Here is a 13,754-nt window from a genome sequence, read left to right as displayed (position 1 = left end):
TTCAGGTAAGTGGGTTTTTTTATTTTGTTTTTTATATTATGTGTGTCTACTGGGGGGGGTCTGGCACTACTGGGGGCACTACAAAGGGGGGGACTACTACGACTGGGGGCATTACAAGGGGGGTGGGGGACTACTACTACTGGGGGGACTACAAGGGGAGGGGACTACTACTACTGGGGACTACTACTACTGGGGGCACTATAAGGGGACTACTACTACTACTACTACTACTACTGGGGGCACTACAAGGGGGGTGGGGGACTACTACTACTGGGGACACTACAAGTGGGATGGGGACTACTACTACTGGGGGCACTACAAGGGGGAGGGGACTACTACTACTGGGGACTACTACTACTCGGGGAACTATAAGGGGACTACTACTACTACTATTACTGGGGGCACTACAAGGGGGGTGGGGGACTATTACTACTGGGGACTACTACTACTGGGGACACTACAAGGGGGGGCTACTACTACTGGGGACACTACAAGGGGGGGACTACTACTACTGGGGGCACTACAAGGGGGGGACTACTGCTAATGGGGGCACTACAAAGGGGGGGACTACAAAGGGGGGGACTACTACTACTGGGGGCACTACAAAGGTGGGGACTACTACTGGGGGCACTACTGGAGGCCTGCATAAGGGTGTTCTCTCCTGTGGCACACGGGGGCACTGCATATGGGCACTACGACAGGGGGGCTGCCCTAATCTTTATTTTTACCTTACATTAATCCCATATGGACCCGCCTCCTCCCTGGAACACTTGAGGGGGGGGGCACCTTAGCACGCATATTCTTCGGACACAATATAGTGACAATAATACTGGAAGTTGTCAAGGGGACATTCATATACCCCAGAATCCTAGATCCTGTCTGCAAGCTAATTATCAGGTATACAATTGGGAAACCGGCTGCCTTAATATGGAAAGTGGGCTTACCGACTGTCATATCCCGGCAAGGGTGAATTGCCAGGTGTCTAGATGTAGATGCCTGACATTTCCCTGACATCGGGAGACCGACGCCTGGCATCCCAACACCTGGCATCCTGATCGAAGGGATGCAGGGTTCCACGAGCGGACAGCTATGGGGGGGAGGGTTAGGTTTAGGGCACCCGGGGGGGACTTAGGGCTAGGCACCCCCATAGGGGGAGGGAGGGTTAGGGTTAGGCACCCCCAGTTAGTGTTAGGCATCCCCCCGGGGGACTTAGGTTTAGGCAGTGGGAAAGGGGGTTTAGGGTTAGGCACTTGCGGGAAGGTTAGGGTTAGGCACCCCTAAGGAGGGTTAGGGGGTTAGGTTAGGTTAGTTTATACTTACCTTAGTGATGATCAGAATTTCCAGCGCTGTCGGGCTTCCGCTGCCAGGAACTCTGCTTTTGTCAGCCAGGCACTGCCGGGAATCAAACCACCGGCCATGCGGCCGGTGGTATTTCATACCGATTCCAATTAGCAACCTTGATTTGCCAGGTCAACAATGAGAGGCTTATAAAAGCTTGGCCAGTTTCTCTAGTCTATTTCTCACTGCCTTGGGACAGGTTGAGGTCTGCAGAGAGAGAGAAACCATTGGTTATGATTTGTTGTGAGTTGGGCAGTAGGGAGTCTATATACAAAAGTTTGATTTTGGGTTTTGGATGATTTTGCATTCGATTTGTATTATATTTTGAGCATCAGAAATTGACTACAGTCAAAATCAAATGTGAAATCGGATATAAAACTGAATCCCCTTAAAAATGTAATAATCATATAAACATTGATACTTTTACATAGACCAACATAGGATCCCTTGATTTACTAAAATTAAATTAAAAAGTTGAACACAAAATCGAACACGACATCCCCAAAATAAGAGACCTGCTTCATGTTGGTGATTTTCTTCTGTGTATGAAAGTATAAAAAAAATTAAAAAAAATTATGTGGGGTCCCAAAAGCATAACCAGCACCAGGCTCTGTGTGACAGTTCTGGTTTTGAAAATACAGGAAAAATTACATAGGGGTCATCCATATTTTGTGAGGACCCAGGGGTGTGAGGGATAGCCCTGGGCTTCAGCCTGGGCTTGGTTTTACCTGGAGAGGGGGACCCCTTTATTGGAGGGTCCCTACTTCCCCAGGAAACCCTGGCTTAGGCTGACTAGTGGGGGTGATTAATACTTGGCCAGGGGACCCCATGAAGCATGTCCCCTAGCTGTGGCAATACATTCCCGCATGAGAACGCCCGGTGCTGGTTATGCAAAATACAAGGGATGGCTTTGTCTTTTTTCCCCATATTTTCACAACCAGGACCATTTCAGAAGCCTGGTGAAGATTGTGCAAAATACGGAAGACCTCTATGTCTTTTTTCCAATATTTTCACAACCAGGAACAGCTCACAGTGCACACCCCACATAATTTTTTTCTTATTTGTAATACTTTCATTGAGACAACACACAAGAAGCATGCTAACATCACCAGCATTGAAGCAGGTGTATTATTTTGGGATTTTGTGTTCAATCCAAAACCAAACAAGAAATCACTAGTTAATATCAAACCATATCAAATTTAATTTAGAAAGGGATATCAAAATCACATTTTTGTAAATTTGGGATTTTGTGAGTGATATCTGCATTCTATTTGATTCAATTTCAGGTAAGTTAAATCTAACATAAAATTTAATGCAAAATTAAATTTTCATTAATATACTCTAGGTCGTTCCACCTGGAGAGAGGGAACTTTATGTTATTTAGAAATGGACAGACTAGGATATATTTTATGCTGCTAAATAAAACTAGCTGGGGTCACTTGCATTGGACTGGTGTGCTATTGATCAGCATGAGAAGTGCTGCCATTTAACCCAGGAGACGGCACCCCTAACCTGATTTTGTGACACATGGTATAGAATGTGAGCATTGCACTTGAATTATAGCCATAAACATCTCTTTGAAAAATTGAAAGTGAAAGACACCCATTTTTGGGGGGAAAAGACTATAATATTGTGGCATCATCATCAGATGCTTATGGGAGCCAGATGAATATAGAACAGACAGCCTTCATGCATGCTTATTTGTCAGTAACCCTTCATCAACAGCATTAGCCATCCAGCAAAACAGCACCGCAGAGAAAGGAAATTCTGCTGGACCTATCCGGAAAGGGAAGTGATGTTAAATACTGGCAGCATATTGGTTAGTATTACTGCAAGATGGAGTGTTACTTAATGAAATTTACAACCAGATTATATTGATGTTAATTGGATCTTCCAGTGATAAATATATTTGAGCACTTCAGCAGTTCAAAAACATAATAAAATATTTTTGAGGAATGTCTGGGAAAATAAATATGTTTATTTTATAATAAACGTATTAGTATATATTTGTACTGCATGCTGGCATTATACAAATACATGCTAAAAATAATAATATATGAAAACTTTATACTTTTAGAAATACTTTTAAACTCCAAGAAAACATATAATACAGTGATTCTTTCTTCAAGCAAGGTGGCATATTGGAATAGTTTGTTTAATATTTATACATTTTAAAGATGATAACCCCACCAGCATTTGTACTCCAGTAATTTCTTTCCTCTTTGTGTCAACAAAACTTAGAGTAATTACATTTAATCATTACTTTATGACTCACTGTTGGGACATAAAAATGTATTATCAAGAGAGAAGTGTAGAGACACACTTTCTCATTAATTTAAATCCAAGAAATATTAAAATTGTAATTTTCATGTTTGTAATTATGCAATGAGTAAATCAGTCTTTACATTACTTTAATATTAGTTTGTAATTTTTTCATTGTTATAGTAAGACTAAATAAAAGTATCAAAGTTCAAGTAATAAAGCATGGCTGAAACCAGCAGTCATGCTTTATAGGAAGTTGCAGAGATTGGGGTGGGCACAATGGGGACTTGTAACTCAATTGATGGGACTACCAAAGTAGGCCCTTTAACGTCAACTTACTGAATATTAACTGATATAAAATAATACAGGAAACATTTTTGCAGGGACAGTTTACTTGTGTTATAGATAAATCTAATTAAATTATTGTAATTTTTCTACCATATTTTGGATAAGCAATAAACATCAGTTAGGATGGCTCCAACTAATTTAAACTAATTTTCACTGGAATATATGAGATGTACTGTACTGTATAATTAATTTTATGTAAGTACTTTGAATATCCATTTTTATTATCAATACAAATTGTTATAAATAGTGTTATTAATTACCACTTGTTGTCACCAGGGTCGCACTGGCACTAAATATCTGCATTGGCATTTAAAGCACACAGGCCCACCTCGGAGACAGCATCCAGCTCCTGGCATCCTCCTCTTGGCTCCTGCAGCAACTACCAGCCTTCCCCAGATTGCATGATATGACATCATGTTGTGCCTTACATCCATACCATCAAGCCAAGCACCTGGAAACAGAGGATTCCAAAAAATGAATTATGTCACTGCCTACCTGGGATGGGTTCTTACTTCACTATTAATATAGACTTTGCTTCCTTTCTTTTGCTGACTCCTTCTACTTCTTTGTTTATACTCTTACAATACAAACATAATTAAAATGAAAACAACATAGAAGTGTACATCATTCTCTGTATTAAAAAACACATATCTGTTTGCTGTGCAGTGGATTGATTCAGACTCGAAAACACTTGTGCCATAAAATTAACAGGAGAGCTATCTGCTATTATGTAGTATATGCTTGCACCAAAATAATGATAACTTTCTCTGTCTTAATCCCGCCATAGTAAAGAACACAAAAAATCAAGCAAGAGATTTAAACACCAAAACTATTATACCATATTCAGACATTTAACTTGTGAGCTATCTGTATTCGTGTAAGATATGCACACTAGTCCATAATAGCTTTTATGTAAATCAACACCCCTTCCCTCCCTCCACCCCCATGTATATAAAACCCATGCAGGGAACTTGAACTCACAATCTCGATCACTGCAGTCGGACACTTAACATATGAGTTATTTGCTCATTGTAATTCTGACTATATGTAATTTATAATTCTTGGTTTGACAGATCTATGTAGTGTGCAACTGGTGGGGGTAGCAGCAGAGTCTGATTTAGTACCCCCTGTTGCCTGCAGCGGCACGCTACATATTTCCACTTAGCATAAGTGGTCTAAGCTACTTAATACAGCTTGCTTGCATATACTTAAAATTACTTGGTTTGCTACACGGGAACAAATAATTCATGGTTTATGTGTATGCTTGCGGTACATGAAGTTGTGAATTTGAGACCCCTGCATGGAGAGTGATTTAAATGCAAGTTATTATTGATAAGATGCTGCAAATGTCCACTGTCTATTGGGACTGTGTTGCTATGAAAGTCACATGACAGTTGAACGAAAGTGTGCCAATCATGGCAGAATTACATTGTTGAAATTTGAAAATTGTAAATAAAAGAACCCACAGGTTTAAGCTAGTCTTTTTGTGTTTTTTTTCAATGGAAATGTTTTAGTTTTTTCCCCATTATTTTTTAAGTCTAACTATAGATAGCAATATATTTGTCTCTTGCATTAATGAATACTGTGTAAATGTTTTTGTAAAGACATACCTGCTTTGGTAGACCACAAGTAATATCACTATAGAGTTTGACAACAGATAAGAAACACTTTGCCCATGTAGTCTGCCCCTTGTTTAAACTTAAGGTAACCTCAAACCCTATTTGATCCTTATTTCTTTGTAATGATATTCTTATGTCTATCCCAATCATGTTTAAATTGCTTTACTTTATTAGTCTGCCACCTCCAATGGGAGGCTATTCCACTTATCCACTACCGTTTCTGTGAATTATTTTCTACTCAAATGTCCTCTAAAACTACATTACTTCCCTCCAGTGTCGGTACATGTCCTTGTGTTCTAGTACTTCTCTTTCTTTGAAGAATGTTTCCCTCCTGTATCTTGTTAAAATCCCTGATATATTAGACCTAAGTGCATGATTTTGCATTTTTTTGCAATAAACTGTTGCCACTCCTCTAGTTTACCTAAATCGTCAAGAATTTGTTTTCCCCCTCCTGGTGTGTCAACCCTATTTCCATTACTTTCCCTACTACTGGTGTAAGGCTCACTGGTCAGTAGTTACTTGCCTTTTCCTTGCTTCCACTTTTGTGCAGTGGGACTACATTTGTTCCTTTTCAGTCTTCTGTTACTACTTCTGTAGCTAGTAACTGGTTGAAAAATTCTTTTAATGGTGTTACCAGCACCCCTTTACGTTCTTTCTACCATTGGATGTATCCCATCTGGCCATTTGATTTATCTACTTTCAATTTTGAGAGTGTAGTTAGGACCTTTTCCTCTGTAAATGTGCTTGTATCTACCTATTTTTTATGAATACACTTGAAACTTAACTGTAGTTCCTTCCCCTCTGTTTCTGTAATGAATACTGAGAAAAATAATTATTAAGATGATCTGCTATTAACTTGTCTCCCTCAAGACTCTCATTCTCTGTCTTTAGTCTTATTATTTCTCCTTTTTGTTTTTCTCCTGTCGCTTATATACCTAAAAAAACAATTTACCAGCTGACTGGGCTATTTTCTCTTCAGCTTGTGCCTTTGCACATCTGATTACCTTATTAGACTTTTTTTGACTAACAATATACATCTCTTTGTCTTTGTCTTTTTTTTTCACAATACCTGCTGCTACTTTTGCAAACCACACTGGCTTCCATTTCCTTGTGCTTTTCCTAACCCTTTTGACCCACTCTGCTAGTTTTAATAGATCCTGATAAAGTATTCCAACTGCTCACTTAGTATTCTGCTTCTCCTTGAAGATAGGTGCATGCCATCACTTTTGTATAAGCTCTATCTAGCCAGATGGCATGACTATAGTCTATTAATTCATATCTCTCCTCATTACACCACTTCTTTAGCTACATTTTGACATTTCTGATGCAATGAGTTCAATTTTCACCTCTGTCTACTGGCAAAACTGCTGAAAAAGTGGTTGCCATCTGCTCTAGAGCAGTCCCTAACTTTCTAAATTCATCTTTTATGGTCATGACTTCATCATTAGCCAGATCATTTGTCCCTAGGTAGATAATTACATCCACCTCTGCATCTTTTCTTGCTGCCTTCATGATTTTTAACATGCACTCTTTATCCTTTGGAGTTGTGGATCAAGGTAAGTACCTTACTTATGTCTCTACTCTGGTAGCTTTCCCAGATGTATCCCTCTTATAATGGAATCCCCAAGAGAAGTCCTTTTTGTAGATATATTTTCAGTTCAAATAGTTAGTAGAAGGTTCCATATGCTCCTGTTCTGTATTACCTGTATTAGTTGTACATTCCAGCTGTGCAAGAACAATACTTATCCAATGTTCTCCACAGGTTACTAGTCCTTCATCTGAGGTTACATTGTTGTCTAGAAAATTCTGTCTACTCTCCTTTAACCATCCTTCAGCCAAACGATTATCTTGAATTAATTAATAATCCAATTTTATAAATGGATTACATTAATATAGCTATTATTGATGTGGACAACTCAAATGCCTAAAGTTATCATACAACTCTCTACTGCTTTTATATGTAATGGGGCAATAATATTAATTTCACTAGGATCAGGCGCATTAGTCTATATTTATGGCAGGATAAGGGGCATTATTATTTTATTAGGATTTGTGGGCAACAATTGTTGTGCACATTTGTGGCACTAGGCAAGTATGTGTTAGTGGCCATGGCATGCAATGCATTGGGCCTATATGCACTAGGTCTAGTGGTGGAAACACAGAGTTTTTGGAGCCCCCTACAGGATGGGACCTGATACAGAGTAGCATAGGTTTACATTGAGGTTTGGGCTGAACCACACATAATTCAGGAATTTGAAAACTGCTCCACATTGATTAAATTTTAATTCTCCAAACCGCAGAATTGTAAATCCTTTGATTGGGGACTGAAAAATGCATTCAATGTATGGCATCTTGCAAACTGGATACCCAACCACAGTTTAATAAATCTCCCCCTAAATCAATTAGTGAAACTTTAACAATAACTCAAAACAATGATTTTAGCAAGCTATAAAAACAAATGTTAAGTAAAAGCTACAATGAACTTAAAAAAGCATGAGATCCGATACAAACTGATGTTTTTAAAATAAGTCACTTATTTTCTCATTGCACTTTTCCTTCCAATGCAATATCAGGTGAGGGAGCCTGGCATAGACCTTCCAAACCACTCTATGCAGAATTCTATCTATCTATCTATCTATCTATCTATCTACCTATCTATCTAACTTTAAGTAAGAGACTTGTTTTTTAAAAAACACCATTCTACATCATTCTCAGCTGTTCGTCACTGAATACTGTAGTGTCTTAGCTAAATATATGTAGTTTATGTGCATTATCTAACAGGATCTAACTTGATGCTAATCACTGCCATTCGTCATTTGTCACTGACATGCCCCTTATTTACGAAAATCCCTATCATGAGTGGTGATTAGCAGCTATGAGCTGTGAGATGTAATAGTAACCAAACCTGCAGTTTAAATTTAATTCCTGAGTATTTTTAGTTTCCTCTGAGTGTTGATAGCCAAGCTTTGTATTATTTTAAAACATGGAGATTATTATTAAAAACACATATGTCTCAAAGTAAAGATATTTTGCTTAAGGAATATAATTTGCTACATTATTGTACCATTTGTATCTCTGTTCTTTTTTCTACATGTGATTGTGATCTATTACATGATATCTACTTCTTTACAGCCATCTACAATTACTACTGCTAATATATGCAATTGCTGTAGAAAATATAATGTTAGCAGATTTCACGTGACACCTATTTATTTAAGTAATAAAAGCTTAGCTCAGTTTCATTTCTAAATCTAATAATGAGTGTGTCTGGCAGCAAACATTTCAACCAGTGTCTGTGTAGTTGCAAATCTTTATAAAAATCAATTGACAATGAAATGTTGTAGTTACACTTATATTGTCATAACAACTCTCAGCAGGGAATCAAATTAAAGGTTGTGATGACAAATTATAAATATAAAGCAATGTACTGTTGTAAATATCTATATGATCAGTAAAAACATGTTATTTACTACAAACAAAAACATGGTTTAAGTGTTATATAGTTCAATATAGACATAATTTGTTCTTCTGTAGATACAATATAACATGTAAAGCAGATGAGCAAAAAACAATAAATATCAAGGGTTTCTGCCTACTCTGTAGTAGAATAGACATTTACTACTAACATTATTATAGTGCTGTACTTTGTAGAGATTGTCCAGGAATAATAACAATTACTGAATTCTACACTGCAGCATATAGTGAATATAGATTAGATATGAATGGTTCGGTTTTCTTGGAATGGGGTTCCGAGTGAATCCGAGTCCCTGCTCAGGTCTTCCTGCCAAGTTCGGATCCCAGAATGAGTCAAAACATTATCTTCCCGGCATGATATCTTGTGTGTTTTGGATTGCATAGTGTATAAAAAGACCCTCCCTCATGATTGGTTATCATTTCACACAGGAGGGCAGAATGAGGGTGTGTGGTACTGTGGGCTGGAAGACTGTGTTATAAAAAAATGTCATTAGCACACCATCAGGGCACAATACTGGCACCATTAGGTGTAGGAGTCTGTGTAGGACTAGGACAAGGACTACAGTAGTAGGTAGACACAGTAGGTGTCTGAGAAGGGTTATTTCAGGCATCATTGTCAGTGCTATGTGTGTTTGTTGTTTGTCACACACACTGACTGCACACTCACACCCAGCAAACAAACAGGTTACTGTGTGTGGTGCTCTTGAACCTGCACCTTTTTTTCTCAAGGAAAACTATCTCTGCAATATCTTGTTTATCTCTCCAAAAATAATCTACTGTGTCTGAGCTGAGGGCCTGATTCAGAGATTTAAGCTAATACTATTGCAACTGCGACCCTTCACGGATCACAATTGCTAAAATATGATAATGACTTTCAAAGCTTCCCCGAGCATAAGGAGGCCCACTGCTGCCTTGTCATATTTGTCCAACGACAAGCAACAGTGTAAACATTGGAAACATTGATGCAGATCGGGCAGCTACACTGCTTCTGAGTGAAGTCTGACCTGTCTCAAACACTGCGACTCTCCTGACACACTGTGCATCTCTCCTGATACGCTGAGAGATCTCATGCTGCGAAGGTGATAGCAATTAATAATTGATGCATGCCCATAAAATGGAGTTTAAATGGTTTCGACATGCCTGCGTTTGCCTAGCCACCCACCGTTACCCCCCAAACCATGACTACCTGTAACTCACTTTGTGAATGTGTGCGAATAATCGCAAACCAATCACTGCGCTTGTGCAGTACGGATTTCACTCATGCGCAATAGCTAACAATCACTTGATCTGTGTAATTATGGGCATTGCATAAATTTTGAGTCAGGCTTTGAGGCTAATGCACCCCAAGAAGACTTCTTTATTGTGAGTCATTTTTCCTGTTATCAAAAAAAATTGAAAAACAGGTATTCTTTTCATGTTGTCTAAAAAGAAAAACCTGCAGCCTTTTGTTATTCAATTTAAAAACATTGTGTATTTCAAGAAGTGTGTGCTAAGACAATTGATGCAGTGCATATAACTGTTCTGTGTGCAGTGGTATCCCCCCCATCTGCACCCCAAAACAATTCTCACAAAGGAGACTTCTTCCTCCTAGTGTGTGAAAACAATTACAAGTGTTTGTATAAAAAATATTGTTCACAAAAAAAATTGCATAGTGTTTTCCTTCCAGAGTAAGCAATGGTGTGTACAATGGTATCCACCCACCCCCCCCCCCATCAACTGCACCCCAAAACAATTCTCACAAAGGAGACTTCTTCCTCCTAGTGTGCGAAAACAATTACAAGTGTTTGTATAAATAATATTGTTTACAAAAAAAATTGCATAGTGTTTTCCTTCAAGATTAAGCAATGGTGTGTGCAATGGTATCCACCCCCCCCCCCAATCAACTGCACCCCAAAACAATTATTGCACTGGAATCCTGTTCCTCCTAGTGCAGTGGTTCCCAAACTGTGTGCCATGGCACCCTGGGGTGCCTTGGGACACTAGCAGGGGTACCTCAGGTTGGTGGTCCAGCGCCAAATCAAATTATTTATAGTCAATGTAATGTAAATGTGTGGACAAACAGAAGTGCAAACCTGTCCGCCACCACAAAACTGAACCTAAGGATGACAGGTAAGCACAATTTACTTCATTTACTACATTTTTTTTCTGAATTTCTCAATTAACAAACAAACTTCAGGGTGCCGTGAAAACAATGCTGATACTCTAGGGTGCCTTGATTCAATAAAGTTTGTGTTTCTAAAAAAAAAAATTAAATGGCATAGTGTGTTTTCCTTCCAATGTCACCAATAGTGGGAGCGGTGGTATCTCCCCCAACCAATATTCTGCACTTCAAAACAATGCACACAAAGGAGGCTTGTTGCAGTAAAGTAATAATGGTGACATAGAAATTGAGGATGCTATTGTGAAAGTGCAACAGGATAAGCAGGATATTTGGGTATCTGAAACTAATGAGGATGTTAATGAGGAATGTGTTGAGCAAGAAGAAGTTGATAACATTTAGGAGAATGATAATGTTTGTGTCAAAATAAGTCAGCTTCCAGTGGCAGCAGTTCTTGCCAGTGATAAGAAGACCATTTTCACGCCTGGGCATAAGACCAATAAAGCCACCTCTCATGTGAAATTATTTTTTGCCCAAATCCTGGTATTTGTCAAGCCATCTGTACCATTTGTGAGGCCAAAGTAAGTAGAGGTAGGGATGTTAGCCACCTACACACCTCCTCCCTGTTAAATAACTTACATGAATTCACTGCAAATGATGTATCAAAATTTTAAAAAAGTCCAGGATCACCTAGCAGCAGCATGGAGAGATCCCAGCACAAGCAATCTCAACTACCAATACTTCATCATAAATCTCCTTAATAATGATCAAGGATGTGATAGCAAATGGCTACCCCGCTAAGACTCTCCTTAGGATTTGTAATTTTTATTAATACAAGTAACATTGTATGAGCATTACAACTGGGTGAATTTGAACACATACCATGCTTTGCCCATACAATTCATTTGGTGTATAAGAATGTTTTCAAAAATGACAGGTGCATGCAGGAGATGCTGTGTCCTGAAAATTGTCTGGACATTTTCGATATTTGACAACTGCATGTAGAAGATTGCAGCAGCTGCAGGAACAGTATAATTTGCCATGTCACCAACTGATGCAAGAGATAGTAACTAGGTGGAATTACACCATTTATATGCTTCAGTATCTGGAGAAACAGCAGCAAGTCATCCAAACATACAGACAATGACATATGGACTGGGAGAGGGGGATATTGTACCTTACTCCAGCACAGTTGTGCAAGATACTGAAACTATTTGTAGTGACCAATGAAGTGAGTTCAGACACTGCCAGCTTAAGTCAGGTAATTCCTTTAACTAAGCTACTGGAAAAGCAGCTTGAGAAACTGAAGTAGTAGATTAAATTAAATACAAGTCTAACATACTTAGCAGAATTAGTTCAAGTTCTTTATATGCTTCACCAGGACCAAAGGGTTTGCAACATTTTGAAATTGTATTACTTTAATTTTGGAAACCATGCTTGATGCAAGGTTTAAGTCATATGTAATGTCTATCTTTCCAACTGACACAGATCTTAAAAGTTGAATGTAGCTCCTTGCAAGCAAGTTGTCCAGTGGCACCTGAAAAGACAACATTTCCTGCTTCAGTTTATTTTGAAAATGCTGCTGGAAGGAAAAAGCTAACCTTTTCCTTGAGATTCACTGGTGAAGAGGATGAGTCATCTCAGTGAACCAAAGTGAAACACCATTATGACATCTGGTCAGGCTTAAAATAATTGCCCACAATTATTGACACCTCTTCCGTGACTCAATCTGGTACAGCACAATAGAATGTACAAACTAGCATGTCACACAGTCAATTTGAGTACTTGGAGAAAAAAAACATAATTTGGATCCCCTTGTACAAACTATCTATGGTTTTCTTTAGCTGTCTTTACTCCAGTGTGTCTCAAAAAGAGTATTTAACACAGCTGGGAAAATTATAAGCAATCAGCATATAAGGCTTATTTCTAAAAATGTGGAAAAACTGATGTTCATAAAAATGAACTACAAACTCTAATTAAAACAATTACAACAAAGTGCAGAGAATTCTATAATGGTTGATTCCATTAGGGATGAATTAATAATGTGTGTTGATGCTATTGACACTGATGAGGGTGAGGGTAAGGATTCAATTACATCTTTCAATTCTAGAGCTGATTAATAACACTGTTAGACACTCTAAGACCATTGATAGCTTGTTCTGTGGGGGCCCAAACAAACCAAGCTCTTTAGCCACAAAAGTGGCAGTCTCTGTCGCTGAAGTGCTTGGCTTGTTTAACTGTGCAAATAGTTTGTAATATACAACATAATCCCAAGACAATTCCATGGTGCATCACTTTTCATTACAGGCTTTGCCAAAATTGTGTGGTTTTGACAGGTAGTTTATATTACTGTACTTTACTGGAGCATTCATGTTCTTTTGTATATTGCCATGCCATCCATCACCAGCTTTTCATCCAGGCATATAGGCCCCATTTTCTGCAACTTCCAGCATATACAGAGTAGTATTATAAAATCATATAATCATCTAATTAATTATCAACTTTGACTAGGCTGTTACTCTGCCTTGCATCCTGAGGCCTGTGATTTGCAGTTTGGATTCACTTTCCACTTTAAACTCTCATTAGGTTTTGAATGCTTGTTTTGGAATAGTTTG

The sequence above is a fragment of the Taudactylus pleione genome, unplaced genomic scaffold (genome assembly GCF_031769625.1).
Source record: "Taudactylus pleione unplaced genomic scaffold, aTauple2 ptg000214l, whole genome shotgun sequence".
Classification (NCBI taxonomy): Eukaryota; Metazoa; Chordata; class Amphibia; order Anura; family Myobatrachidae; genus Taudactylus; species Taudactylus pleione.
The sequence above is the reverse complement of the archived record's forward strand: the minus strand, read 5'-3'. Positions refer to the sequence as shown.